The following is a 20153-nucleotide window of genomic DNA, read 5'->3' as shown; positions in this document are numbered from 1 at the left end:
TCCAGGGAGAGATAGCCAGTTAGATACAAACTTGATTTGATGATAGGAAACAGATTGAAGATTGTTGTTTAGGCTTGAGGATTGTGACCAGCAGGGTGCGACAAGGATGAATGTTGTGTTTGTTGTTGTTCATCAATTATGCCATCGATTTTGACGAGAATGTAGGAGACATGATTAGTAAATTAGTGGATGACACCATAATTGGCAGTATAGTGGATAATGAAGAAGATAATCTCACAGTACAACAGAATCTTGATTAATTGGAGCAGTGGGCAGAGGAATAGCAGATGAAGTTCAATGCATATAATTTCTGACATTGCATTTTGTGAAGACATACCAGGACAGGCATTGCAGTTAATGGTAGGGTCCTAAGGTGTATTGTCAAATCAGTCTTAGAGGTGATTGGACGTAGTTTCTTTGAAGTGGTGATACAAGTAGAAAGACTGGTGAAGATGGCACTTGGCACCCATGCCTTCATCAGGCAAAGTCTTCAGTCCACATGTTGAGATGTCATGTTACAGCTGTAAAAGACATTGGTGAGGCAACATTTGGAGGACTGTAGAAAGAATGTTATTCAATTGTACGGGTGCAAAAGAAAAATGAATGACAAGAATGTTATTGAGACTGGAAGTCTTGAATTATAAGAAGAAGCTGAATAAGCTGGGAGGTTTTCCCGAAGAGCATAGGTGGCCGACAGGCGACCGTATCGAGTTAGATAAAATTGAGGAACATAGCTAAGGTGGATAGACAAGGTGTTTTCAACACGATATGGGACTCAAACCTGCAAGGCATACGTTTAATGTGAGTGGAAAGATTTAAAAGGGACCTAAGGGACAAATTTTCACACAGATGGTGGTGTGAGTCGATCAAGGTGACAGTGGAAGTGGTGGAGGTGGGTACAGTTACAAAAGTTAAAAGACATTTCAGCAGCTACATGGATAGAAATGCTTTAGTGGGACATCGGCCAAATACAATCAAATGGGACTAGTTCAGATTCAGAATCCTGGTCAGTTTAGACAACTTTGGGAGAAATACCTGTTTCCTTGCTGTATGACTCCATCTGCTGTAACATCCCTCAACTGTTGTTTCCCATTATACACTCCATAAACCTAAGGTCATATTGACTTACAAAATACAAGAGGTTCCCGTACTAAAGACAGGGAAAATTCTGTTCCACGGGGAATATTGTCACTGCCACTGAATTCTCTTATCAAGTGAACAGAAATTATGTACTATGATTAAAGGGAATCTTGAGCCACAGAGCCAATGTATAAAATTCAGTATGAATGCAAAAACTCATTATCACAGCTCATTATCACAGTAGAGTCCTGCATGCGTTTAATCAAAGTACTATTAGCAGAATCAACCCTACTGTCAAATGTCACTGCATTGTTTTAAGAGATGGGCTGAATGGGGAAATCATTTGCCATATGCAAAATAATTAGGCAATCTTCCACCAATTTAAAAAAAAATCATGATTAAGGTTCAAATATTTTCATTTGTTAAAGCTGGAGTCTTAATTGTCAAAAACTAAATAAAGTTTTTACAAGTGAGGTATCTTCACAGATCTGTGGGCAACTCATATACGGAAACGCTTTGCACACAATCGCTATTTTCCAGCATTATATCCAAAATTTTTGAAGGTTGGTAAAGTGAAAACAGAGTCACTTATTTGTTCTGCTAAAATGCATAAACTCAGGGAGTTTACTGTACTTAACAAACAAACTGAGGGGCCTTGAGAGAGGATAATAAAAAGTTATTTGATTTTGTGGGAAAGTTTACCATAAATTTCAAAAACAAGAGGTGTCGCATTTCAAATAGAGATGGAGAGAATTACGTTTGAAAATTTCTCCTCCAAAGTGTACTGGAGGTCCCAGAAAAGAGATCCTTTTCTTCCATGAGCCCAAGATTACCAGCAAGATTTTAGAGTTTGAGTCGCAATCAGATCAGAGAGGATGTCATTAAAAGGCTGCACAATTTCAAGGGGACAAATGTCCTAAACCATATTTGTGCACTTACATGTCGTTAAAACAAGTGAATTATTCTATACAAATGATAACACAGTCTCTTCACTAATATCAAACATTACTTCCATTTTAATTTAATCTTTTAATTATAAAATTTAATTTAGGATTCAAAAGTCAAAATCCCTTACGTAAGCAGTGAGTAACAACGTTCCTTCGGTCAAACAATATGGAACAAAGCTTCCCACCTTCATGAATATTCTGGTGTCAAGAGAGCTTCCTGTTACTTAAACCTGGCCTTTGACTCCACATGCTCTGCCTTTCATCGTGAATGCACTATATTCTCACTAACTGAAGACCTTTGAAAAACACAAACATGTTACATCCACTGCATTACCGTTATCTACTTTTCCTGTCACTGTTCAAAGTAATAAGACTGGATACTTTCCATTTTGAAAATAGCACTGACGGTCTTATTTTAAATAGTATATTCTGTTTCTTGAAGTCAATTCTCTATTTGAACACGGATTTCACACCACTATTATGTAGTTCCTTGTACATTATTTACTGGATTACTTTTTGTTCCCTTTTTATTTATAAATAGCCAAAAGCGTCGCATTTGCTGTGATCAGCAACAAAAGGTGTTTCCCCACTCGCAGAAGTTGTTGCGCATTTTCGATTTCATAATTTTATGGTTACCTTTTTCTATAATTGAGCAAGTTCCCTCAGGCATCGTTGTTGCCCAGTGCAAGATTCAGGACGGTACTTCTAATGGTTCACGACTGGAGTCTTGAGTGCAACTTATCCATCGTTTATTCAAAGATTTCATTTCTTGACTGGCTGGATTGAAAACTTTCCTGGATACAGATAAATGCCTCTTCACACCAAGTTATAATGCTTAGATTATCCAAGTTCTGATCTTGTTTCAAACAATTGTAAGAAACAGATGCGCTGCCCTGTTTACAAAATTAGTCACCCAGTCAGTGATTCTTTACACATATCTTCGCCTGGGTCTGTTTGCCCCATTCCTTATTATTATCGGTCTGATACTTGTTCATTTATGACTCCTTTCACGAATGCTCCAATTCTAACAACTCTTTAGCAAACGAAGAAATTGGGAATTTTCTTGCTGTGAAAATAGAAATCTTACTTTAATACTTATTAGCAATATAGTTTTTCTCTCTCACTTTTAGCCCAATACAGGTATGTATAGTATGTCGGACTAAGAATGTGATTCTGCTGAAGGACGAAAGACAATCTTTGGATAATGTGAAGACAGAGAAACTGAAAGGTAGTCATTGTTGTTTGGAATAGATCAACAATGGGAATTAAATATTCAGATGTATGCGACTTTTATGCAAAATCATGCATGAAGAAAATGGGAGTAAACTAAGATGTTTTGTACAGTATGGAATAAATACGGTAGCAAGGAATAATCCTGGATTGGTGCACATTAAATCGATATGGATGAAGGAAAGGAATATAAAGGTAAATAAGACACCGTCAGGAGTAGTCTGTCATTCCAGATTTCAATAAATTCAAATTCCACTGTGAGCCTTTGTGGTATTCAAACCAGGCTCAGAACATTATCTCAATCTTTTAACTAATAGTCCAGAGAATATAACACTTGGTCTTTTTCGATTGGGACAAATGGGGTCGAATCACAATAGCAAACTGCATCTCATGGAGAGGGTGGGGTCAAATAGTTTATGATGATATATAACAATGACCTGCCTGAGGAAAATAACTGTGCCATTCGTGAGCATTATGTTGAAACTGCAATATCAATCTTCTTTTTTCTTCAGTGTTAAACTGCACTATTACCTCTATCTTTCGGTGCACTCCTGTCTGACTTCTCCATCTGTGGATTTCTTTAACAATTCATGATCACTTAAAGGGGCATGTTTGATCCCAGTTCAGTGGATAATACCCACATTTTCCTGCCTATCATCTTTGTTCTTCATGTCCCAACTCCAAGGGTCCAACCTCATCCTGTGTTCAGTATTCATCCTGTGGACCTCCCTCTTCTACTTATAATGATCGAATTTCTCAATTTACGAGCTACATCTGGTAAATATTGGCCGTTTAATACCCTTTTTGTTCATCTTCCTATCGAACAAATAGCCTCATATTGACTTTGATAACTCAACTATTTTTAAACAAACTGTCAGTTTAAGCAGTGGAAGCCTGCTAAGTATTTGTTTATGAAGTGCCTGAGTGCTTGTTACTTTCTATAAGTTCTTCAAAATCTCCAAATTTTTGTAGTTGATGCCAAACAACCTCTAGCGACCTGAACTGTAGTTCCATGACGTGCAATTATGATTTTTCTGTATTTTCCAGTAAACGTCCCTTGGTGCTTTTTTTTAAGCATTTCTCTTGTTTAATAAATCCTAATTTCCATTATTTAAGCTGGTTTCTGATAGCGTTACATTACACATGAACACAAACTGTTTTTTTTCTGAGAGTTTGTTTCTAAGTAAAGCCTTTCTGCCTGCACACTTCTCTTACCCTTTTCGATTATGTCTCGGGAATCTGTTCAGACCCTGTGATACTAGCAAATAGTATATTAAAAGACTTCAAAAATATATTGATAGCTTGTCACAGGAAAGGGTTATACACAAAGTTTACGACTCCTTGTGTTAGAAATGGTCAAGAATTAGTTACCAGACAGAAGCTGAAATTACAGTTAAATGGGCATTTTTGAAATGGCAGGCTGTGATTAAAGGAGTCCTGCAAGGAAGAACTTGGGGCATTTGCTTTTGGGAATCTATGTTCATTACTTATGTAAACTAAAGGAAATAATTGTTTTAATTTTGTCTCTGATACAATTTAATTAAGTGAGTCATGGTGGTGACGTTGGACTGGGGTGCATAAAGTTACAAATTACGCAACACCAGGTTATGGTCGTACAGGTTTATTTGAAAGTGCATGCCTTTGGAGCACTGCTCCTTACTCAAGTAGCTGTGTGATTTTTTTTAATTAAGTGCAAATGAAATATGATATTATTCACTGCTGACAAAAATAGAGAAGCTGAAATTTTTTTCAAATCTGACAATCTTCCAAATGCTATGCATGCGAAGCATTAAAATGCTATCAGGAAGGTACACCAAGCAATGAGAAAAATAAATGCGAATTTTCATTTGTATAAGGAAATTCTGCAGCTGTGCAGTCCTTGCAAGGCATCGCAATCGGAAAGCGACGGACTGTTTTGCTGTTCATATTTAAGGAATGATGTATTATAATTGGAGGCAGTGAAGTCAAGGTTCAACAGACTGGACAATGGAACGAGACAGTTCTTTTGTGAGGAAAGGCTCTATAAATTGGGCATCTGGAGTTCAGAAAAATAAGATGTCATCTGACTGAAATATACAAGGTTCTGAATCTGCTTTGCAGAATTAAACTTAAAGGATGTTCAATATAATGTTGTGCCTTGGTTCAAGAAGTGACAGTTTCAAGATCAAAAGCAATTATTTCAGAACCAGATGAGAAAATTTCTTCACTCAATGAGTTTAAAGTTTTGGCATTTTCTATCGTGAAGTCTTCTGGATGGGAGTTTATTGACAATATTGAAGGCTTAGACGGATAGAGTTTTGAATGCTTGAGACATTAAGGTATATGAAGAACGGGCAGGAAACTGGAAAGCAGTTTGGAGATTGATGATTAGAAATGAGAATGTTGAGTGTTCTGGTGTTGTCTTGAGTTTTTTAGGTGTTATTCCAGATTTCCAAATCTTCAACACGTTGGTTTTGTTTTAATTCAGACCTTGCACACAGAACACAGTCAAATGTTGCAAGACGTCCACACAGGAATCAGTTTCTGGCAGTGTGGGTGATGAATTGCCAATGAGGTTCCTTCGAAGGTAACTACATTTCTTTTTGTCTCCCCCAGGTGTTTATTCAATTTCCATTTTAAGTTAATTGCAGCAGTTTGTGCTGCAGTGCAGATGGAGAGTTGGCTGCCATTTCCTTAAAACGCTTCTTCAAATTTTCCCCTTTGTCTGCACTTTGTGCCATCTGAGTTAATATTTCTTCATTTCTCTTCAGGCTTTGTTTATTGCTTTGAAAACACTATGGCATAAGTGACTCCAGGTGATGAGCTGGAGAAGAACAAACCCAGCAATTTCTAATCCCGTTATAAAGCTGAGCAAATTCTAAGGTTCATTAAAACTTTATGACCTTTTACCAAATTTTGTATGTTCAAGGCTTGTTTAAATTTCAGTTTTGCTTTGTCGAAAAGCAAACCCAGTATTAAGTGGTTAATGCCCAGTTTTCCTTTGAGCAAATAATGAAAGAGCTTTTTCTTTACATTTATAATCTGTGTGGTGAAAGCTTTCTTCCTTTGCTATTATTTAAGGAAAAACTGGATGTTCATTCCACAACAATAAATTATCACCATATTTGTTTGATATAAACACAAGAATTTCTTAACGTGGTGTCTTTGCTTTAAATGCTTTAAGGTTTTTACGAGGAGCTCTACAGCGTTGAGTTTAGCTTAATTCACTGAGAGCAATTTTACAGCAGAATCTTGAAACAAGAGCGTAACACTTTGAGGCTTAAAGGAGGAAAATGGAATAGAGAGGAGGTGTGGTTTAGGGAGGAAAGTAACTGAGGCAATTGCATATAGGGTCTGTGTAACTTCCTTTCATCTGTTCAGAATAAATGTAAAACAAAGCAAAAAATCCCATATGCTTTATCGAATGCTCAGTTTTGCCTCAAGTGACTAAAGGAAACAACAAAGCCACCCTACACTCTTCCAGGACCTCACCCATGGCAATCCAAGTTGCAAATATCTCAGCAAGGAGCCCAGCAATGACGTCGCTAGCCTCCCGCAAAGGTCTGGTTCAATTCTTTTTCTTGACCCAAGCCTCAATTTCCCAAACAACCAACATTCCCTGCACTTACCAACCTTGTCTTCATCCTAACAGAGAAATACTGTCTCTGGACCCTTGTTATCTCAATTTTGAACGTTTCCCATTCTCCAGCGATCCCTTTATCTGTGAAAAGCCACCCATATCGGCATTTGAAAATTTTTGTCGAATACCTACAAAACTCAACTTCCCACAGTTTAGAACTTCAGCTGTTTTATCTGGTCTATCCTTTCCCATCATTATTTTCAAACTAATACAATTATGGTCGCAAGCCCCAAAGTGCTCCCCCACTGATACCTCAGTCACCTGCCCTGCCTTACTTCCCAAGAAAGGTTCGAGTTTTGTGCCTTCTATAGTAGGTACATCCATATACTGAATCAGAAATTTTTCCTGTTTGGAAAGTGAAAATCCCCTCCCATAATCCTGTGATTCATACAAACAACTGAAATCTCCTTAAAAGTTTGTTACTGAATGTCCGTCTGACTATGAGGGATCTATAGTACAAGGTGATCATCCTTTTCTTATTTCCCATTTCAAAAATAATTTCCCTGGACAAATTCCCAGGAATACCCTCCCTTAGTACAGACATAATGTTGCCCCTACTCCAAAGAACCACTGCCGCCACACACCCCCCCCCCCCCTCCCCGGCCTCATTTCTGTCCCACTTTCTATCCTTCCTATATCATCTATAACCTGGAACATTAAACGGCAATCTGGTCCATCCGTGAGCCACATCTCTGTAACTGCTATGATATTCGAAATCCCATGTTCCAAATCATGCCCTCAGTGCTTCTGCTTTTTTAGGCATCCTGCATTGAAATAGATGATGTTTAATTTATCAGTCCTACCTAATTTCTATTTTGTTCTTGATTGCCCTGTCTGTTTGATTTACTCTTTTTCCCAACTGTACCAATTTCAGACTGATCACTTTCCTCACTGTCCCCCTGGTTCCCCTACCCCACTAGATTTGTTTATTTCTACCCTAGCAACTTTAGCAAATCTTCCCGCCGGTACATTAGTCCTCTTCCAATACAGATGCATTCCATACTTCTTGCACAGGCCATTTCATCCCAAGAAGACGTTCAAATGAGACAAAAATGTGAATCCTTCTCCCTGTATTAGTTCCTCAACCACACATTCATCTGTTCTATCCTCCTTTTACTACCATCACTAGCTCATGGCACTTGGTGCAATCTAAATATGACTATCCTCGAAAGCCTCCTTTTTATGATTCAGCCTCAGCTCTGATATTGTCTCCTCACAATTTCATTCTTTTCCCTTCCTAAGACGTTAGCTCCAGACCTCCTCCTGGTCCTGCTCCTCTTTGAAAAGGTTCTGCACCCTTTCTGAGATACATTTTATCCAGTCACTAGAGAGGCAACACACCACTCCGATATCGAGCTGTCGGTGGCAGAATCATCTGTCTGTGCCTCGAGCTAGAGAGTTCTGTATCACAATCGGTCACTTGGAATCTGGCAAACTCCTCATTCCATTAGAGCCAACCTCAGTACCAGACACCTGCCTGACAGTACTTCATTCCCTTGAGAGTCGATCAGATCCTACATTTTGAAGAACAGCATGCACGTTTGAGAATAGGATAACTAAAGGTGACCACTCCACCACCTGCCTCCCTCTCTGACCTTTCCTCGAGGTCACCCATCGTCCTGAATGTATTATCGGTTTATCTCCCTCTCTGCAATTGTCATCCATCACACCTCCTAGCTGCTGTAATTTTCTCATTGCCTCTAACTGCTGTTCCAATCGATCCATGCAATTTGACAGGATTCACAACCAAATACACTTCCTGCAGACATAATCACCAGTCACATGCAAATTCTCCCCAATCTCTCACATCCGCCAGGAAGAGCACATCAATCCAGCAAAAAACATCTTTACCTATTAGCAATCTACACCCCAGAAACTAGCACTGTCTTGCTGCTCTAGAAACAGTACTCCAAACTTAATACTTTATATTCTTAAAGTTTTAACAAAATAATCAAATAGTAAACACATACTCCCTATTGTGGATTTAGCAAAGAAACACAGTGTGGGTACACTTTTTAAAAAGCCACTTAGGTGCTCCCCTGCTGTGAGCTCCCACAGACAGGTTTCTCCAAGGTCAGATGTGAATTTTGCTGTCTTAAAATCCTCTTATTCTTAGAGATAACTGATAACCCCTCACAAATTTGCTTGATAAGTAATTAGAATCCCTCCTGTGAGGAAACAGGCCCTTCTGCCCAACAAGTAGACACCGACCCTCCGAACAGTATCTCACCCAGACCCATTCTCCTATATTTACTCTTTCCTCATTCACATAACCTACATATCCTTGAACACTATGGGCAGTTTGACATGGCCAATTTTCCTAACCTGAGCATTTTAGATTGTGTGAGGAATCCAGAGCACCCGGAGGAAACTCACGAAGTTATGGGGAGAATATGCAAATAACACAGACAGACAGATGGTCGAGGACCCTGGTACTGTGAGACAGCAGCGCTAATCACTGAGCGATGGAGCCGCTTCTCAATTTCCTGCTGACTATTGAGGGGCCTATATTTAATTCCAACGTGGTGATGATACCTTTCTTCTTTTCATTTTCACCCAAATAACTTCATTGAATGTAATCACAGGAATATCCTCCCTGAGTAAAGCCGAACACAAATGTCACACACCTTTCACTCTTGCTTCCTTTCTCTCCTTTCTCTGGCATCAGTACCCTGAAACATTAAGCTGCCAGTCCTGTCCTTCCCTGAGCCAAGTTTATGCAATACTTATGATATCCCTGTGCCACGTTACCAACCATGCCCCAGTTTATCTGTCAGTCCTCTGTATTGAAATAAATGCAATTTAATTGATCAGTCTTGTTTCTATCTCTGTCTTGCTCTTGCCTGCCTTGACACTTTGACCTGCTCCTCTTCTCAATTGTACCAGCCTGTCATTTCTCTTTTTTCACTATTTTATTGCCCCATCTCCCCAGCCTTTACTGGTTTAAGTCACCTGAGTAGCATGAGCAATCTACCCACCAGGATCCCGGTCCCCTTCTAATTCAGCTGCAAACCATCCTTCTCACAAGGCCGTTTCTGTCTCAGAGAAGATTCTAATGATCCAGAAATGTGAATCGCTGCCCACTGCACGAGCTCTACACTTACACGTTCATCTGCTCTAATCTCTTCTTCCTATTCTCACTCGCTCCCAGCACAGGGTGTAATCTATACATTACTCCCCTCGAGGATCTATTTTCCAATCTGCTGCTCAGTATCCTATATTCTCTCTTCAAAACCTACTCCCTTTTCTTCTGATATCACTGATACCAATGTGTACAATTAATTCCTACTGGTCACTCGTCCCTTTGAGAATGTACTGCACCCTCTCCAAAACTTCCTTGACCATGCCAGCTACGGACCATTTTCATGTCTCGCTGTCGATCACAAAAATGTCTGTCTGTGCTCCCAGAAAGAGAGTCTCTATCACAATTAATTGCTTGGAACTGGTCATACCTCTCACACAGTATAGCCAGTTTTGGTTCCAGAAACTTGGCTGTCAGAGCTACATTCTCCTGATAGTCCATCACACCCTACATTTTCCAAAACAGCATACTTGTTTGAGATATGGATAGCCACAGGAGACTCCTGCACTACCTATCTACCTCTCCTATCTGTCTACAGGTAACCCATCTATTTCACTATAACTACAGTATTCTACCTTCCTGAACTTCAATCCATCACATCCTAATGGCCTCTAACTGCTGCTCTAACTGATCCATAGATCTAATAGGATTCACAAACAATCCCACCTCTTGCAGGCACAATCATCAGAAATATTGAAATTCTCAATAACCTCACACATCAAACAGGAAGAACATATAACTCTACTAATCGTCATCTGAGAACCTTAATTTACAGATCCAGGCAGTAGCACCATCTTATTACTCTAAAACATTGCTCTCGGATAACTTCTTACCTGTGTTTTATATTTAAAGAAATGAAAATACAGATCTCAGTAAAACATCAGAGTCTATTACAGATTTGCCAAAGGAATTTAAGATTTATAAGTTTTTTTAAAAATCTTCAGAACAAATACTCACTAATCAATGAAATCACGATTCCCCCAGCTGTGAGCTGTTTTGAAATTGAGGTCCCTGCAAGGCCAGCTGTTTGTTTGGTTCTCTTAGACACAGCTCCGATTTCCAGAGATGCTTGCAATTTCATAATCAGTAAGCTGTGAACGTTCTTTGTTTTGTATTGAACTCTCGATCCATTCTTGGACCTCCCACGTGATCTCTCCCGAAATTCCTGCACTCTCCAATTTTTTACAATTTTTTTGCAAAGTATGTTGTTTCTAATATTTGCTTTGAATTCAAACAGTGAAGGAATAACTTATAAATACAATAATCACTGCTCCAAGAAATCGAGGGAAAAAAGGATCTACTTGACGGCGATGATTCTTTCTCATCCACCATTTTGAAAATGGTTCAGGCACAGGATTTACTCATCACTGGAACACAATGATTACTAGGGATAGTCAATGTGGCTTTCTGCAGGGAGGTCTTGTCTCACAAACCTTATTCAGGAATTGATAATGATGAATGATGAGGGAAGGCTGTGAATGTTACCTCCATAGACACTAGGTACCTCATGGTAGGCTGGACCAGACATTAAGTCACATGGGAGCTATATTGCGTTTGGTAAGTTGGATACAAAATTAGCTTGGTTCAATAAGACAGGCGATAATTTGTTAAAGTGTATTTTTCTGATGGGATGTCTGTAACTAGTTGTGTTCTGCAAGAGTTAGTTCGGGGCTCTCTGTTGTTTGTATATAAATTTATTTAGATAAATATGTAAGTGGTAGCAAGCTTTCAGTTCTGATTAGGACGTTGGCAGAGGAGTTGAATATTGGTCGAGTTGCTTATGGAATATCTCCATGAAAGCTGGTATCCTGTCAACAAGTCACCTTTTATTTACACTTGCATAGCAAATGACATTCACCCAGCTAGCACACAGCCAATTCCTAAACTGAGCAGAAACCCTGAGACTCCTGTTTATCTTTTATTTTCGCACCCATGTTGTGTGTGTGTGCTGGTGTGAGACACAATGAAAGACACAAGGTGCACGAATCTTTATTCAAATTTCCACCACCAGAAAGAAAGGAAACACCCAAGTGGTCAGTGACAAACAATGCCCTTGAGACTCCTCTTTATATCTGTCAGTCAGGACTCCCTAATTTAATCAGATTAACAGCCCCAATCAGGGAAATCATTTTCTATGAGTTGAATTGATTCAAAGCACAACATTCATCCCCCTTTAAATCCTGTAGATAGGCATGTCCTTCATCAAGTATTTTCTTCTCGGGCATTTTCACTCAAGGTCTGATTCCTCTGCCGCTGCCTAATCTGGAGTGATTATAGCCTGCCACTTGTGCCCAGAGTGTGTTGGCCGAAACTCCTCTTCTGCAGGTGGTAGTTGTGTCGAGGTTGTGACCATTTTATACGGAGATCCTCTGCAATGGGAATGAACCCACGGCTTCTAACAGCCTTGGACGTTCTGAGGGGCCACGTACGTTTTGCTTCTGACTTGTTTTCAACGTTGTAGCTTTCATATTGTCCCCGTAAGTGTTCAGGACCACATTTCCTAACCAAACTTTGTTCATCATTGGACCTGACCTCGCATCCACCATGCCTTTTGTCCAGGCAGGGACATTCCTTTGTCTCAAAACTAAATTTCCTCCCATGAAGTAAATAGCCTCTCTGATTTAGAGGGTCCTGAATCCAGCATTGGCACTCCTGATGTTGTCTCACCACCATCACCACCACCAGCACCACCCCATCCCCACACCTCCTGGTTTGGGAAGATCCGATTTAACCTGGTGCAAGGTCTTAGCCCCATTAGATACTCTACTGGAGTTGTCCCGGTAGGTGTATGGGGTGGATCTGCAATCAACAGAAACAGGGGCAGTTTGGTGTTGAGTGAAGCTGTAGGCTGTTTCTTCAAGACCGCCTTCAAAGTTTGGACTTTTATTTCCATCTGACCACTGGACGATGGATGGTCTGGAGCTGTCCTAATTTACCAAACGTCATGCAACACGAGAAAATATTCAGAATACTTGTTGGTAAATGATGGCCTATTGTCTGTGACCAACACCTAATGGAGTCTGTGTATTGCGAAAGTTTCTTACAGCTTGTCAGTCATCATCCTGTCATTGACAAATGAACTGTTTGCATGTCCAATTACTATTAGTGAGTGTCCACTATGAGTAAAAACACAAAGCGCATGAATGGATGGCGCAGTCGACCTGTCACCAAGTCCAGGATTTGGACAGACATTCCCATGAATGTGGAGGAGCTGTTGGCGATGACGTTTTTGTTTTGCTGGCACTCTGGGCACTGCCCAACCAACGTGGCTATGTCAGCATTCAATCCTGGTCACTAGAGATAAAAATCTCGCCAAATTCCTAGTGGAATTTAGCCAGTATCAGGTAATGACCTTTGTTTAAGACAACTGTTCTTGCTCCCCATAATAATATGCCACCCTCTCTGGCGATCAGGTCTCCCTGGGTCCAGAAAAGTTTCAGTTTTCGTTGTGATGGCACTTTTGATGCCCCCATCACCACCGGCTGTTTTAGCTTGCCAGGATGAGATATTCTTGTAACTGCAGTTTGATATTACCAGCAGTGACTGCAATAGTGTACAAAACGTTTAATAGCAGAATGGACTCTTCCAGTAGTGGAATCACTAATCTGCAAGTTGGAGGCAACTCAAAGCATCCACATTTGCCACTTGACCTCGCAGACAGTGTTCCAACTAGTAATTCCCTGCACTCAGAATGGGAGCCCACTGTTAAATCTGACCTGAAACTATAGGTGGCACAGCCTTTTCCACTTGCATTCAACCTAGCTATTACTTTATTCTTGTGGTCCTTTACTGTGACAAATGTACATACATAAAGTTTTTGGTGGAACTTGCTCTCAGCGTCAAACTTTTCTTTTCTATCTAGACTTATTTCTTATCAGCATAATCCGAAGCACAGAAGGCATACGCTCCTGGATGCTTCTCTCTGCTGGGCCACCTATGAGCCAACACTATCCTGATACTATACAGGGAGACATAAGATATCAGCTGTATATCTCACTTGAGATTGTAGTGTGCCAACACCATAGACAATGATAGCTGATTATTCACTTGCCTAAGCTACAAGACCATTTTGCATGCTTGCACTTTTTCACTCGCAAATGAAAAAATGCCACCACAGGGGCCAGGTTACCTGTGATTTTTCCATAATAATTCACCAAACCAAGGAAATAGCAGTGCATACGTGAGAACCAGGGCAACTTTGATTGCCCTCACTTAATGTTCCAATGGATGTAATCTGATCTTGTCGACTCTGTCAGCCAAGGAGATCATTTAGGGTGACTGGAACACACATTTCCCTCTGCTGAAGACACAATTTCCAAGTTCTTTCAAGGCTCTTTGCTGGTCTTCGCTGTTGTTGGCACATCATCCAGATAAATGTTGACTTGAGTAGAATTTTAAATGTTTTCCACTATTCATTGGAAAATGACACAGTTGATTAGACCCCTAAAAGCAGTCTCATGTATTTGTACAAACCCTTATGGGCATTATCTAATTTCCTATTGTTATCTAATCACAATTGAAGGTACACATGTTTCTCATCCAGCTTCATGAAGGACAACTCGCTCACCCCGGCCATATGTGTATATATAAGTCCTATTTGCAAGAGATTGGGTATTTATGTTGCTGTGAAATGTAGTTCACTATTTCTTTGCAATCGCCACAAAGGCAAACCTATCTGTTGGGCTTCAGAATCGATACGACCAGTTCTGCCGATTCCACAAACTGCATTGGTTTGATAAAACTTCCACATTCCAGCCTGACATCCCATACCTCTACTTTTGCACATGAAGAGAATGGAATTGGTCAGGCCTTGCAGAATTAAGAAATTGCTTCTTAGTAAACGTATAAGGTGGCTTTCCTCCTTTTGATAGTCCATAGATATCCCTGATGAACTTCCGGAATGTAATTGAGACTTCACTCTGGTGGCTAGTTTCTAATCGAAAAATGGACAACCAATCGAGTTGAATCTTTCCCAACCAATCTCACCCCACTAGACATGCGACTCAGCCTTTTACTATAATCAAACTGTGGGAACTGAACCAACTTCTTTTCATAAGAGACCGGAACGAATATTGTAGTCTTAATTTGTTGGGGCTCTTCCACAAACGTAAGGTTTGCAATACAGGGTGAATATTAGTAAAGACTGGTTCCACAGCCACAGATACAGACCCACTGGTATCGACTGCTAATGGAACTGGGTAACCAAATAATCATTTGTTTGTTTGGTTGGTTGGTGCTGGTTTGGATATTGTGAATCAATTTAAGTGTTCCAAACCAGCTGGAGTTGCACTTGACAGGGTGTGCATTCTCTTGGATACTAGTCTCCGAGTTCTCTTACTTCATTCAGGCATTTTGCACTCCTTTTGCTGGCTTGAGTCTGCGTACTGGCTGCATTACTGTGGCCTGCTGGCCTGGATCCACGAGAAAATTTTAATTGTTTGGTTGAGGCTTGACTTTGTTTTGGGGTTTTGCTGTGGGCTGATCAAGCGTCCCTCTGTTCAGGACATGACCTGAATGAGATTGTGTAATTGCCAGCATTTATGGTTGTTCCCGAATCTGAGCTGGCCTGCAGAGGGCGTCCCTGTACATTGGTATACCTTGAAACTCAGAAAATCCACTTGCCACATTTTCTAATGATAAAGAAATTATCGTGCCTGTTTGAAGTCCAAGTGGGTTTCAGCTAGTCGGCGCTTTTGCATGGTCACATTATTAACGCCACTCATTGCCATATAAATAATTCCACAAAGGCTTGTATCCAGTCATCAAGTCATCCTTGATTTACACGTGAACACTACATAGCACTGGCCCAGCTAGTTCAGACTGAACTGCTAAAGTGAACAGAACCCTTGACTTTCCTGTTTATTTTCTTTAAGAATCCCTGCAATACAGCCATACGACAGGAGGGCTTATTTTCCCCAGCACCTCTGTTGTGTGAATGTCGGTGAAGGACAAAGTGACAAACACCAGTTGTGTAAACACCAGTTTAATATTCCACCACCAGGGAAAAACACGCAAACAGGCGTCTCTGATTGGAGCAGGTTCACAGCCCCAATAAAGGAACTAATTCTTTGAAGTCCACTTGACTGACCTTGTTCCAATCATTACTTTGGATAGTGAGGAAGAATGCACAGCAGGGTAGAGGTAAGTTGGAAGTTTGAGTGGAGAAATGGCAGACAGAATTTAATCTGAAAATGTATGTAGGGTTGTATTGTGGGAGATCAAATGCAATAGTTGAGTATACAGCAAATGGCAGAACCCTTAGGAGCATCGATATAAGAGGAAGCTTGGTCTGCATGTCCATTGCTTGCTGAAAGTGGCAACACGAGTGGAAAAGGTGCAAACCAGATGAATGATATATTTACTTCATTGTATAGGACATTAACAGGTCTCAAGTCACATATCAACTGCATAAACTTGAATTAGGCCACATTTGGAGTATTGTGGGTAGTTGTGGACACTGCACTTAAATGAAGGCTGGGGAAATTTTGTAGGATACTGGGGCGAAAGCGGTATATTAGCTATCAGGAGAGATTGGACAAACGGATTGTTTTCATTTGAGCATCAGAGGCTGAGGGGGGACCTGATAGAAGTATAAAAATTTATGAGAGCTATGGGTTGCGTGTGTCGTCAGTGTCTTTTTTCCCAGCCTGGAAATTCCAATTCCGAGGGAATGTAGGTTTAAAATGATGGAGGTAAGTTTAAAGTTGAGCAGATTTTTTTTTAAAACAAAGGGTGTTAGGTGCCTGGAAACACTATCCAGGGAGGTAGTAGAAGTAGATATAATAGCAATGTGGAAAATACTTTTAGACAGACACCTGAAGAGGTGGAGAATAGTGGCGATGGACCATGTGCAAGCAGTTTGGAATGGCACCATGGCCAGCACATATATGGCAGGCTGGAGTCTGTTCCTGCGCTGTGCAGTTCTATCTTCAATGTTGATTCTGCTATCAATGAAACATCATGCTTTTTTATGGTTTTCAAAAGTTGTACAACCACATTCGAGGACTTACCATGCTGTTCAGTATCATACTTTTGATACTCCTCACTCTTTAGAACTGTGCATTTTCGTCAAACTTGTTTTTTCTTTGTCCTTTCTTTAAAAAGGCATCAGCTTACATTTTTCTATATTACGTTTCATTTATCAATTGTCTATATATTTAACTAGCCAATTCCACTATGTTCTTTTTTGCCGCGGTATCCACTTGTGTTGCCACTTTCAGGAAGCTATGGACTTGCAACCTAAGATCCCTTTGCATATCAATGCTCCTGGGAGGGTTGCCATTTGCTTTATACTTTCTTTCTTTGTGAATTTAGCGTCTCAAAATGCATGGCATCGCATTTGTTCACATTAAACTCCATCTGCTGTTTCGCTGCCCAGCTTACCAACGAGTCTATTTCTTGCTGTATCCTTTAACAACCTTCCTTACTCTTCACTACTCCACCAATTTTTCTGTTGTTTGCAAAGATATTATTCAAGCCATCAATATCTTCTTCAAATTATTTATATGTAGCTCAGACAACAGAGTTGCCAGCATTGATCCTTGTGGAAACACTCTGATCACAGAATGCCAGTCAAATATTTGAGTACAAAAGTTGTGAATTTAGTGTGAGCCCTCAGAAAGCTCCAGTTATGCCAGATCAAGGGCAGTGTATTCCATTTTGTCAGCACAGCTTAGGAGTCTAAAAGGGGAAAATAGATGATTTTATTCGAATGGTTCCAGAGATATAGGAAATTAGAATTTAAGATTGAAGAAGTTGACATTGCGACAAAGGAAATTAGGTGTTGAAATGATAGCGTTGTACAAGGTTATGAGAGTTTTAAATTAGTTAAGTATTAAAAAGCTGTTCCTATTACTTAATTGTGCCAGGAATAGTGGAGAGAACTGCAGGATATTTGGTAAGGAATAAGGAGGACAATGTGAAGAGGAAAAAAATTGAAATTCACCTGGAGTTGCATGAAGGAAGTCCGAAACCCACGTTTGCCAATTGAGACAGGTTTGAGTCAGCAGGGTCTCTTATTACCAGGGCACGGTCATAAAAAGGGCAGCCAACTTGTATGATGGGAAAGGGAGCAATCTGTGTTTCAACACACTGGTGATCATTGACTCGTTGACTTTTTTATTACTTTGCAACTGGGGTTGGAGAGTTGAACTCAGCCAGAAGAGGGCAAAGACAGAGAAGAGAGAAATTTTGGAGTAGTATGGCAGATTGAAATCTCTCCAAAGGGACAAAAGAAAATGTATGGGTTGAGTACTTACAGTTTTAAGTAAACAATAGGGGAAAGAATGTTCCATAGAAACTATACATGCCAGTTCTGATATTCTGTTTTTGACCTTGAGTAGTGATTATTTTTGACGTCTTTTCACAGGGACATTAGAAGAAAAGTTGAGATCAGAAAACTCAAAACGCAATGTCATATCGAGATTTGACAGTAATGCTTGACGAACAGATCCTGGTTATTCTCGGCATTAGAATGTGAAAGGACATAAGTTTGCCCCATTTGCCCGTTCAAAACATGTCAAGCATCGATGTGACTGGGATAGCACCAAGATCCAGACACCTGACTGAAAATGTTCCCATGAATTGACTGTGAAAAGAACTTCGACTAGTTATCATTCATAAACAAAAATTTTAACCCTTGCAGCAGGAGCAAATGTACATTTGTACTTCATTGGACAAGACTTCAACTCATCATCCAAACGACAGCGTCACAGAGCCACCCAGACCATGGAAATGCTTGGGCTGTCGGAAGGGATACAACTACCCATCTCAGCTGGAAATTCTTCCACGTCGTCACACTGGGGAGAGGCCATTCAGCTGCTTGCAATTTGGGAAGTGTTTTCGACAATCATCTAATCTGCTGAAACACCAGCAGCTTCACACGGGCAAGAGGCCATTCACCTGCTCTGTGTGTGAGAAAGGATTCACCCAATCCTCTCACCTGCTGACACACCAACAAGTTCACACTGGGGAGAAGCCATACAGTTGATCTTATTGTGTGAAGACATTGACCCATTCATCCAATATTCTGAAGCATCAGCGAGTCCACACCAGGGAGAGGCCCTTTACCTGCTTTAATTGTGGGAAGTGATTCACTCAGTCTTCTAACTTCCTGACTCACCAGCGGGTTCACACTGGGGAGAGGCCATTCACTTGTTCGATTTGTGGGAAGAGATTCTCTCAGTCCTTCCACCTGCTGACCCACCAGCGAGTTTACACCAATGACAGACCTTTCAAGTGCTCTGGCTGTGTGAAAACCTTGCACGTTTATCGAACTTGAAGACACATCAGTGAGTACCCACTGGGGAGAGACCATTCAATTCCTCTGTATGCGGTAAAGGATTCACTCAGACAACCAACCTGCTTAAACACCAGCAAATTCACAACTGATTGCAGAGTATGGACCTTGCTTTTTTTCACTGCTGGTATTCACATCCACATCTGAACGATATTCTGACAGTGGGATTTGTTTCTGCTGATGGAACTAAACTCCAGCCTGGTCACATTGCTAAATTAATAAATAATGCTGCTTAATCAAATATATTTGATTCTGTATAGCTCAATGGCCGACAGTTGGATATTCAAAGGATAGTGTCAGTAATGTAAATGTTCTCCACCATACAAAGTAAAGAATATGTGTATGCTTAGCAAAAAGTGGTGTATTTCTCAGCATCTCTCCGAACTTCTCTTCAATTACATTGTGGTTAGTTCCTCCTCATGCAGATAAACTTGGGAGAATTTTCTGTTTTAATGGAGCTACCCCATTGTTTTTGTAAATCAGGGATAAACATTGCCATGATTTTAAATTCTTGCCATTTGAATTGAACACGTCTCATCAGTTGTATGCAGACTGTGCCAAAGAGAAAGTCGACTGTCAGTTTGGATTATTCCCATCTCTCGTCTGCAAAAAATCTCACGAAGCAGAGGCTGCCAAGCATTTCAGTAAACTGAAGTAGCACCAGTCCGAAATGAGTAGGGTCTAGGTTTTTGCCTTTCTCACACTTGTCTGATGATCATGGACTTGGACCACTGGAGCTTCTCTGCTTAGGAGTTTTTTTTTCTGGCCTGTCCTCACTGCTATTGAGATTCCCACACATTTCGTGACTTTTGAGTGAGGAGTTGAGTAACTCTTCACAGATTCCCAGCTTCTGACTTGCTTTTGTAGCTACAGATATTCCAAGACGATTCCAGGTAA

The 20153-nt window shown here is 40.4% G+C and overlaps 1 pseudogene; it reads left to right on the top strand.

Moving 5' to 3' along the window:
- The first annotated feature begins 18611 nt into the window (after window positions 1-18611).
- On the top strand, window positions 18612-19348 carry LOC140455580 (uncharacterized; annotated as a pseudogene).
- Window positions 19349-20153: the final 805 nt, after the last annotated feature.

This window comes from Chiloscyllium punctatum, chromosome 30 (genome assembly GCF_047496795.1).
Source record: "Chiloscyllium punctatum isolate Juve2018m chromosome 30, sChiPun1.3, whole genome shotgun sequence".
Taxonomy (NCBI): domain Eukaryota; kingdom Metazoa; phylum Chordata; class Chondrichthyes; order Orectolobiformes; family Hemiscylliidae; genus Chiloscyllium; species Chiloscyllium punctatum.
Note: the sequence above shows the minus strand (reverse complement) of the source record. Positions and strands in the feature narration are given on the sequence as shown.